The 10,366-nt window shown below is 39.5% G+C and overlaps 1 pseudogene; it reads right to left on the bottom strand.

Moving 5' to 3' along the window:
* Window positions 1-6,082: 6,082 nt before the first annotated feature.
* On the bottom strand, window positions 6,083-7,695 carry LOC128014079 (putative nuclease HARBI1; annotated as a pseudogene).
* Window positions 7,696-10,366: the final 2,671 nt, after the last annotated feature.

The raw sequence follows: 10,366 nt of genomic DNA, 5'->3' as shown, positions 1-10,366 counted from the left end.
TTTGATATCTCACAATCCCGTGCGTTCCATTCTGTGACAGTTAAGCCAAAAAATAAAGATAAGTTGCGGTCAGTGGTCAGTTTGTGTGTAAATGTATGTTTCTGAAAAACGTTTTCCACTCTAGCGAGAAATTAATATTGCAGTAATGAAATATCCACTTAGTTATAATCAAAGCTCTCTATATTTTGCTGTAGATCATTAAACCATTACTCTGCCTCAGAAGCCTGTCCGAAATCCGGTTCACGAGGTGCCTTCGGGGGAAAAACGTTGCCTGCAAAGTCATTGACTGATTAGACCGCAAGCCAGCAAGAGGAATTATATCATCTTTGTCCACTGTTTCCCAGTCTCTACTGTAATGTCAGTGTCTACTAATAACTGAATGCACAGCGTTGCCGACATCACATTCCCATTCTGATGACCGACTATTGATGTGATTACATTGGTACAAGTAATATCAGTTTAACATATTTACATGGCAGGATTTTAACTTAGTTCGGTTATAGAAGGTTATCCTGACTCTCAACAGATTACCATTTCGGTTTAGGCATTTTTATTCTGATGGAGGTGTTTTTATGGAGCATTTTCATTCATACTGGACGCCATTCTAAGTTTCTGAAGGGTGCATGCTTGCCCTGGTGGACTACCACCCTCCATTATGCAACCTACTGTAAGGTCCAGACACTCGGCCCAAGGAAGGTATCCGGTGCTGGATGAAGGTTTCCTGCATGTTCTGTCTTTCAGCGCGTAGAGTTATTTATTTTAGGTTAAACTCAAATCTGACTCCATTTTATTATTTAATCTGACTCCATTTTAGTATGACCTAGAATTTAGGTTGAAATGCAAATTGGTTGTATGCCTTTTTAATTAATATTCTTCTGACATTTGATTATTCTAGTTAACTCTATTTTTATATTAACTCATTCATTCGGGGTGCTCGTGTTGCTAACAAGGATACAACGTAATCTACTAGTCAATAATTACAGAGTAAGACAGAATAGAATCAAAATGTAACAATTTATTTACAGTCAGGTAGATATGTATTTTGCCAATTACACATCCAATTGAAACACATCAAATCATATCAATATAAAACATCAAATTCTCAAAGATGAATCTAAAAGTAAAATATGCATACCTGACCTTAGAAAATACATAGTATGAAGTGAAGAGACACACAACACACTACGGGCTTTCTGGCTACAGAAATCGCCCTGATCCTTTTGCTGCCATCCTTTAAATACCTCAGACCAAGACAAACATCCCCCGAGATGGAGACAGGAACTAACAATTGGAATTTGCATTACCTCAGGTCCCAAGCCTGGGTGGTTTTACAACTCAATGGGAACAGAAGGTAATTTACATGGAGGGCCCTAGGAAAGGGCACTCCCATCACAGTAATCAAAATATCTCTTGACTCTTCAGATCTGTATTATCTTCTAATCTACTTTTGTGAGAGTGAGACCATTGTACCAGTTGCACTGAGACATTTCCAATGATACTAAACATGAGTGTTAGATCACTTGCATTGATATTTTCATGTAATCATTTTGAGCAGACTGAGTAGAAGGAAGAATGGGTGAAGGGATTTAAAATGAAACAAATGGCCGGAAGGGTAGGAGGTCTCCTGCTCCTCCACTCTGTGGGGTGTCTCAAAGATGCCCGTGTATGTTTGTATTGTCTGTTTCTCAGGAAATCAAAGTATCTCAGGTTCTTTCGTCCTTACACTACAGCATTAAAGGGTAAGTTCACCCAAAAATGAAAATTACGTCATTAATAACTCACCCTTATGCTGTTCCAAACATGTAAGACCTCCTTTTATCTTCTGAACACAGTTTAAGATATTTTAGATTTAGTCCGAGATCTCTCAGTCCCTCCATTGAAGCTGTGTGTACGGTATACTGTCCATGTCCAGAAAGGTAAGAAAAACATCATCACAGTAGTCCATGTGACATCAGAGGGTCCGTTAGAATATTTTGAAGCATCGAAAATACATTTTGGTCCAAAAATAGCAAAAACTATGACTTTATTCAGCATTGTCTTCTCTTCCGTGTCGGTTGTGAGAGAGTTCAAATCAAAGCAGTCTAGATATTCGGTTCGCGAACGAATCATTCAGTTCACCAAATCGAACTGAATCGTTTTAAATGGTTCACATCTCTAATACGCATTAATCCACAAATGACTTAAGCTTTTAACTTTTTTAATGTGGCTGACTCTCCCTCGGAGTTAAAACAAACCAATATCCCGGAGTAATTCATTCACTCAAACAGTACACTGACTGAACTGATGTGAAGAGAGAACTGAAGATGAACACATAATTAGAAGAATGGCATCTACGCTAATATTTGTCTGTTTCTCTCTTGTTCCGAGGTCACCGTAGCCACCAGATCCAGTCTGTGTCCAGATCAGAGGGTCACTGCAGTCACCCGGATCCAGTACGTATCCAGACCAGATGGTGGATCAGCACCTAGAAAGGACCTCTACATCCCTGAAAGACAGCGGAGACCAGGACAACTAGAGCCCCAGATACAGATCCCCTGTAAAGACCTTGTCTCAGAGGAGCACCAGGACAAGACCACAGGAAACAGATGATTCTTCTGCACAATCTGACTTTGCTGCAGTCTGGAATTGAACTACTGGTTTCGTCTGGTCAGAGGAGAACTGGCCCCCCAACTGAGCCTGGTTTCTCCCAAGGTTTTTTTCTCCATTCTGTCACCGATGGAGTTTCGGTTCCTTGCTGCTGTCGCCTCTGGCTTGCTTAGTTGGGGTCACTTCATCTACAGCGATATCATTGACTTGATTGCAAATGAAAGCACAGACACTATTTAAACTGAACAGAGATGACATCACTGAATTCAATGATGAACTGCATTTAACTATCATTTTGCATTATTGAGACACTGGTTTCCTAATGAATGTTGTTCAGTTGCTTTGACGCAATGTATTTTGTTTTAGCGCTATATAAATAAAGGTGACTTTGACTTTTGACTTCATTGGAAGCAGTCTCTATGATATTTTGTTTACAACTCATGTAATTGGAAATTGTAATTATATATGCTTATAATGGTTCTGTTCTGTACCCCAGGGGCGTTTGTCTTGCTTCTCTCCCTGCTCTGTACAAGCATGGCTGCATGGACAGAACATAACCATACCGCCAACACTAACTGTATGCAATTATAATCGTCATAAATATACTTGACGGAAGTGGTCCTGATTGAACTTTAATATTAAGCTGCAAATCAGTCTAACCCCAGCACCATTGAATAAACAAGGTTCTAGGCTGGAAGGATTACTGTAGTAACCTGAAAATTCAAATTGTGCAAATAAAAATCCAGCAATATCTTTCCAAGAGGAACAGTAGCATCACCATTAGCCAGATAGAGTGGTCCTTCATGCCATGCATCAAGTTGCTCCTTATGTCCTTTCATCTTGTTCCACAAATCAAAATGCAACAGTTTGTAGGTGGCCCCTGTATCTACAAGTGCTTTCCCAGTACAGTTCCTCACAGTTAAGGGAACAACTAACTGTCTAAGAACTACGGGGCTAACTCTCCTGTCCTGTCTGCTACCAGTTGGGTCCTTCTTTACAAGTCGTTGAGTATCATAAGCAGATACTACACCTCGTTGATGACTATGACACTGGAATTCTTTACCATTTTGGGCTTGACCTCCAGAGGATTTTCCACTTAAAGCAGCCTTGAAATTAGGACAAGAACCTGGAGAATGATTCTCATGACACCTCTGACACAATAGACAGATGTTGTTGCTCTAAAGGCAAGCTGGCCTTTCTATCTACCTGTTTTATTTTTCTAAATTGTGTATTCTGGTCTAATGTAGTGCTCTTAGACAACTGCAACTGATTATACGTTTTCTGAAGATCAAAATCTCTCTCCATGTTAGTCCCCAGTCTCACCAGTTTCCCAACAGTCTGGGCACGACCTCAAAGCTGACTAGCAAAACAAGGGTTCATCAGCCAATCAGATTCAAGCATTCAACGGCCTGTTATTGCTGGTAGGCAATTACATTTTTGGTAACACTTTCTATGAAGCCCGTATTTATAATACATTATCAGCACTGTTAGCAATTGATGTAATTTTACAATATATTTTACAACAATACACTGTATTCATGGTTTTTATTGTAAATGCAAATGCATGATGGGAAATTGATGGACAGTCCTGTAATATTATTGTAACTACACTGTAGAAGCATTATTTTACAGACACCACAAAGCATTGTGGGATAGCATTAAAACGGGTACTTTCATATTCTTTCTAACATAAAAGTCCAGTTTTCTTAACGTTAAAAGAAACTTTTTAAAAGGTATGATGTTTCTCAAACATTCTTTTAACTTAATTTTGATTTAAACATTCAACATTCTAGGAACGTTGATTTGTAACAGTCCAAGAACATAAAAAGGTCCAGTTTCCATATTAGTATAATGTTATATTAAGGTTAATAAAATGTTTCTGCAACATTCTCTCAGTCATTCAAACACCTGCTGTGATCAAGCAAGAAAGAAAGAGAAATAAGAACACAAACTACAACTTTCTTCAGCCACAGTCTTATGTGAGCTGAAGATACAAGACTTTAAATCTCTCAAGATCTGAATAAACAACTCCACAAACATCATTACCAGCTACACTTGTAGTAATACTAACCAGAATAATTTTATTTCTGTCATGCATCTACAGAAGTTCTTATTGAGAATTCACAGAGGTTAAGATGTTGATGTCTTAATTAAAATGTTATTTTGAGATCACCATCATAGAGATCAGGGTTTGCTTCAGTTGTGCTCTAGACCCTCAACTTTCGCTGCAATACTTTTTTCTGCAGTTACAGTTGATTCAGAAAACACTTCTGCACATATAAAGCAGATCAACAAGTCTGTTTTAATAACAACCAACTGACTGCACTAAAGCGGTTTAAATGACCCAACTAATATATATAATATATATTTGAAACACTGTTGTGGTTGGTACACTGATGTTTAACAGTGAATAAATATTGTTTTTGCTAACTTTTTGTTAAAAAAATGTTTCTAGATTATTTATACACTCACAGACATCAACATTTGGTGTATTAAACACAACAATGGTAAAATGTTTCATGCCAGCATACAAAACAGGTTCATGGCTCCCAGCATGCATTGCTGCAATTTTTTTTTTTTTTGGGATTGTCACCACTGTTGAGGATTGTATGACAACAATACAAAATACAACATTTTATTGTATTAATGCTACTGTAATCACAGCAAACCTGCTGTATAAACACAACATTTTCTTGTATTAAATCAACAGTATATTTTTTGTATATTGTTTGCTGTAAATTCACGGCAATTAGTTGCCAGGAGTTTCCTGTAAAAATACAATACATTTTTAACAGTGAGGGTATTCTTAAGGCAATATAATACATGCATAATGCATTATAAAAACCTTATAATATGTTATCATCTTATGAATATTCATAAGAACAGTTTTAATATATTATAATATTTACTTATTTCTGGTTATAAATATATATTATATTTAAAACACAATGAACACATTGCATCCACTTTTACAATGGATTATATTTCTCATAGTTATAATGTATTTTAAGTCTCATTTCTTGCCATTTTTCTGTTGCTAATTAAAGCGGTCAAAGACCACTTATAAGTAGTAATAATAATAATAATATAAAAAACAAGTCTTAAGATCAAATTAATGTGTAATATGACACATTCGCTTTGAATGATCTGTATTGTAATATTAGTTTGATTATTTTGATGGTACCCTTTAGACAGCTGCGCCCGGTTTTTCAAAAGTAATCCACTAGGATCTTGGATAACGGATTGGATCAAATCTAGAAAAAGTGTTTCTCAAAAGAAAAAACGGATTACATAATCGGATTAGATCATGTAATCCTATCATGGTTTTGATCGGGATCTAACCTTTAGTTTTTTTTTTTTTTTAGAACTTTTTTGTAGGATTTGGATCACTTTGATCAAAGAAATCTGGATTAAACTGATCCCATCAGAAGGGTGGATTCAGTGTGGATTTCATGGCCAAAATGTAATGAAAACTTTAAAAATGTATCAAATAATACTATATTTGGATCATGCAGTATCTTGTTTGCTCATTCTGGCAGAATGCAGGAGGTTGGTTAGAGTCTCCGAGGGACTCAGGTGCATCATTGTCAGCACAGAGAGGGACATTGTGCTTAGTAGCGATGTTGTGCAGGACAATACAGGCAAGGGTTATGTTGCATGCTTTCTGTGGTTCCGCTCTCAGGTAGTTAAGGCATGCAAAGCGCCTCTTAAGAACTCCATTTAAATGCTCTATTGCACATCTTGCTCTGCAATGAGCAGTGTTGAAGCGTGTCTGAGCCGGTGTATTTGCTGTTAGAAAAGGAGTCATCAGCCATGGTAGGAGTGGGTAGGCACTGTCTCCTAATATTATGCTACCCGTTCGGTTGGTTTGGAGGTCTCTATATAGAGCGCTCTCCCTCAGGATGCCTGCATCATGGACAGACCCAGGCCACTTGACAACGCAGTTGGTGATGATGAGGTCAGCATCACACAAAAGTTGGACATTGATGCTGTGCCTCCCCTTTCTGTTTATAAACTCCCATTCATTCTCACGAGGTGCTTGTATATGCACATGTGTGCAGTCAATTGCTCCAATAGTATTGGGCATATTCCCCAAAAGAGAAAAGCTGCACTTGGCCTGGGCAATCTGGTTGTCCTTTGGAAAACAAACAAATTGATTGACCAGGCTGGCCAGTGTGATTGACACATTGCTCACCACATTACACACAGCTGATTTCACCACTCCCATAAAGTCACCAACAACTTGATAGAAAGTCCCACATGCATAAAATCGGAGAGCAATGAGGATTTGGTCTTCCACAGACAGACCATTACTCCTTTAGGTTCTGTGTTGAAGTTTTGGCCTGAGAAGGTTCACAAGGTACTCTATATCAGCCTTCCTAAAGTAAAACCGGACATACAGCTCCTCAGTGGTGTATTGCTCCAGTGGCTTGGTACATTCAACATACACCCTTTGACGGTATCCTCTCCTGGCAAAGTGGTGGTGGCGGTGGACAACACCTGCCATTTCACTGTCTTTCTGTGAATCCTCTGAGAAAGGCTGATTTATATGGCAGTGAAGTTGGTCTTTTCAAACACACCTATTACAACTGATTAGTTTTGGCTTGCGTTCAATTGAGGCAATTGGACCCAAGGCCTATAATTGATGAACAATGTTCACTATAGTAAAGCAACGGAACCATGGACTCAAGAAGCTGTAACTTCACTGCTGTTGAAACCATTGTACTACTAGAGGGTGTTCGGTGCCATTATGGAACAATAGTGGGAAGTTTTAATTCTGCTAAGGATATCAACAAAAACCCACAAACAGGCAACAAGCCATTTAAGAGGGGAGATTACACAGATGTGGTCCTCGACATCATTGGAGGTGAGAAGTCGCAAGCTCTTCATGGTATTGAAGGTGTTGTAGGGGATGGCGAGCCTTGGATTGAGGAGGAGGAGGAGAATCTGCCAGTTCCTCCTGAGGCTAATCCAGAGAGTGTATTTATATTGAATCTCAGCACTGTTCCTGAGGAAGAAGCTGGATCCTCATTGGTTGAGCCAGTGGTAGTTGCCACATGATCTCAGAGGAAAGGATTGAAGCGTGCTTCATCAAGCAAAGATGATGATTACAAGGCACTTCTGCAAAAAGAGACTGAAAGGGCAGAAGCACAGCTTCGTCTGGCAGAGGAACAACTTACTCTGACCAAACTGCAGCAAACCATGGTCAGACTTGAGACCCACCTCCTAAAGGCTATGCTCAGACAAACTGATCTCTCCACATCGGATGAGGAAGTCTGAAATTATTGTGGAGTATTTGACATTGTCTTTTTTTTTAATTCAATACATCTATACTTGATACTTGTTATAAATATTCTCAATGTACAGTGTTTGTGTTGAAGTTCTCAGATGAGCGGACTGCTGGAAGAGGATGGGGTGGGGTTTTTCTTGTTTTTAGTTTTTTTTAAATGTGTGGGTTGCTCTTTACATAAGCACGGTGAGTAATGGCTTCTCCTGCTATTGTTATTTGCACCTCTTGCCACATTTACAGTTTATCTATCTCTGTCGCAGATAAGGGATTCACATGTGATAAATGCAGGGAAATAGTTAGGCTGACAGAGAAGATTTCAGAATTAGAGACACGCATCCAAACTTTAGTTGAGGACAGTAAAGCCCCTTTCACACTGCCATTCCGGCAAATACACAGGTAAAGTGTTCCGGCAATTGTTCCCGGGTCGCTTGATTTTGCACTTTCACACTGCCAGTGATTACCCGGGATATGTGCGTGCTTTCAAACACAACCCGTAAAGATCCCTTAACCACACGTGACATCACGGCGTGATGTGTAATGTACGAGTAGAAAACGTTAGGCACGTTATACTTATCTCGGCGTCAGCGCGGAAAGTGAGGAACTAACTGATCTCTGCTTCATTACAGTTTGCACATATTTTTTCATTGCGAACGTTGATCTTCCTTCAAAACAGCCGGTAAAAGAGTCGCGCATCAGTTCGACACGGCATTAGATCTGGCTTTTGTTCACACAGCGCTCGTCACGGGTTGAACCTGGCAATGTTACTAGGTCCCCAACCCGGGTTCAATGCCGGAATCAATCCCGGGACATGTTTGCTTTCACACAGAAGGTGACCCGGCAATATTCCAGCAACATGCTGGGTCCGACGTGCAGTGTGAAAGGGGCTTAAGAATGTTAGGGCTCTAGATACGGCTTTGGATGCGTCTAGCTCAGGGATTGCTGTACATTGTCCGGTTCCAGCAGAGCCCCTGCAGCAGGGCAACTGGGTGACGGTGAGGCAGCGTAGTCGTGGGTCAAAACACCGCTCTTCTGTTCCCATCAAAACATTAAACAGGTTCTCCCCACTCAGTGATGCACCCACTGAGAAACCTGATGAAAGTGCTCTAGTTATTGGTGATTCTATTGTACGGAACGTGAATATAGAGACACCAGCCACCATAGTCAAATGTTTACCGGGAGCCAGAGCGCCTGACATCTTGGCAAATTTAAAAGTGCTGGCTAATGCTAAACGTAAATACAGTAAGATTGTTATTCATGCCGGCGCTAATGATGTTCGACTTCGCCAGTCGGAGATCACTAAAAATAACTTTAAAGAGGTGTGTGAACTTGCAAGCACGATGTCAGACACTGTAATATGCTCTGGTCCCCTCCTTGCTTACCGTGGTGACGAGATGCATAGCAGATTGTCATCACTCAATGGCTGGATGTCTAAGTGGTGCCCACAGAATAACATAGGTTTCATAGATAATTGGACGAGCTTTTGGGGCAGACCTGACCTGTTGAAAAGAGATGGTCTTCATCCCTCCTGGGGTGGCGCCACTCTTCTCTCTAGAAATATGGCAAATAGTCTTAATGTTTTTACTTGACTAACTGGGGCCCAGGTCAGGAAGCAGACAGACTGGCTAAACCAACCGTCTGCTAGCTGCGTCCCATCACAGAGGTCAGTTAATTCTCAGCACATAGAGACTCTTTCACCTAGATATCACACTATAGAGACTGTGTCTGTTCCCCGAACTAGAAAATACAAAAAACGTCCAAACCAAGTTAAGATTAACAATTTAATTGAGGTTCAACAAATAAAAAAACAGATGCAACATGGATAAACAAATGATAAAGCTTGGCTTATTGAATATCAGATCCCTTTCTACGAAAACACTTTTTGTAAATAATATCACTGATCATAATATAGATGTGCTCTGTTTGACAGAAACCTGGCTAAAACCTGATGATTACATTATTTTAAATGAGCCCACCCCCCAAGATTACTGTTATAAACATGAGCCGCGTCTAAAAGGCAAAGGGGGAAGAGTTGCTTCAATTTATAACAACGTTTTCAGGATTTCTCAGAGGGCAGGCTTCAAGTATAACTCGTTTGAAGAAATGGTGCTTCATATAACATTATCCAGAGAATCAAATGTTAATGATAAATCCCCTGTTATGTTTGTACTGGCTACTGTATACAGGCCACCAGGGCACCATACAGACTTTATTAAAGAGTTCAGTGATTTTACATCTGAGTTAGTTTTGGCTGCAGATAAAGTTTTAATAGTTGGTGATTTTAATATCCATGTTGATAATGAAAAAGATGCATTGGGATCAGCATTTATAGACATTCTGAAATCAGGACCTACTCACCCTTACGAAAAATAACCATGGTTTTATTATAGTAAAACTGTAGTAACCCATGGTTTTTTGGGCGTGTTGACTACCATTTGTATAACCACAGATTTACTACAAATACCATGGTTATACTATGGTTAATTTAGCAAA

Source organism: Carassius gibelio, chromosome B25 (assembly GCF_023724105.1).
Source record: "Carassius gibelio isolate Cgi1373 ecotype wild population from Czech Republic chromosome B25, carGib1.2-hapl.c, whole genome shotgun sequence".
Lineage (NCBI taxonomy): Eukaryota > Metazoa > Chordata > Actinopteri > Cypriniformes > Cyprinidae > Carassius > Carassius gibelio.
This window is presented reverse-complemented; position numbering and strand designations above follow the sequence as displayed.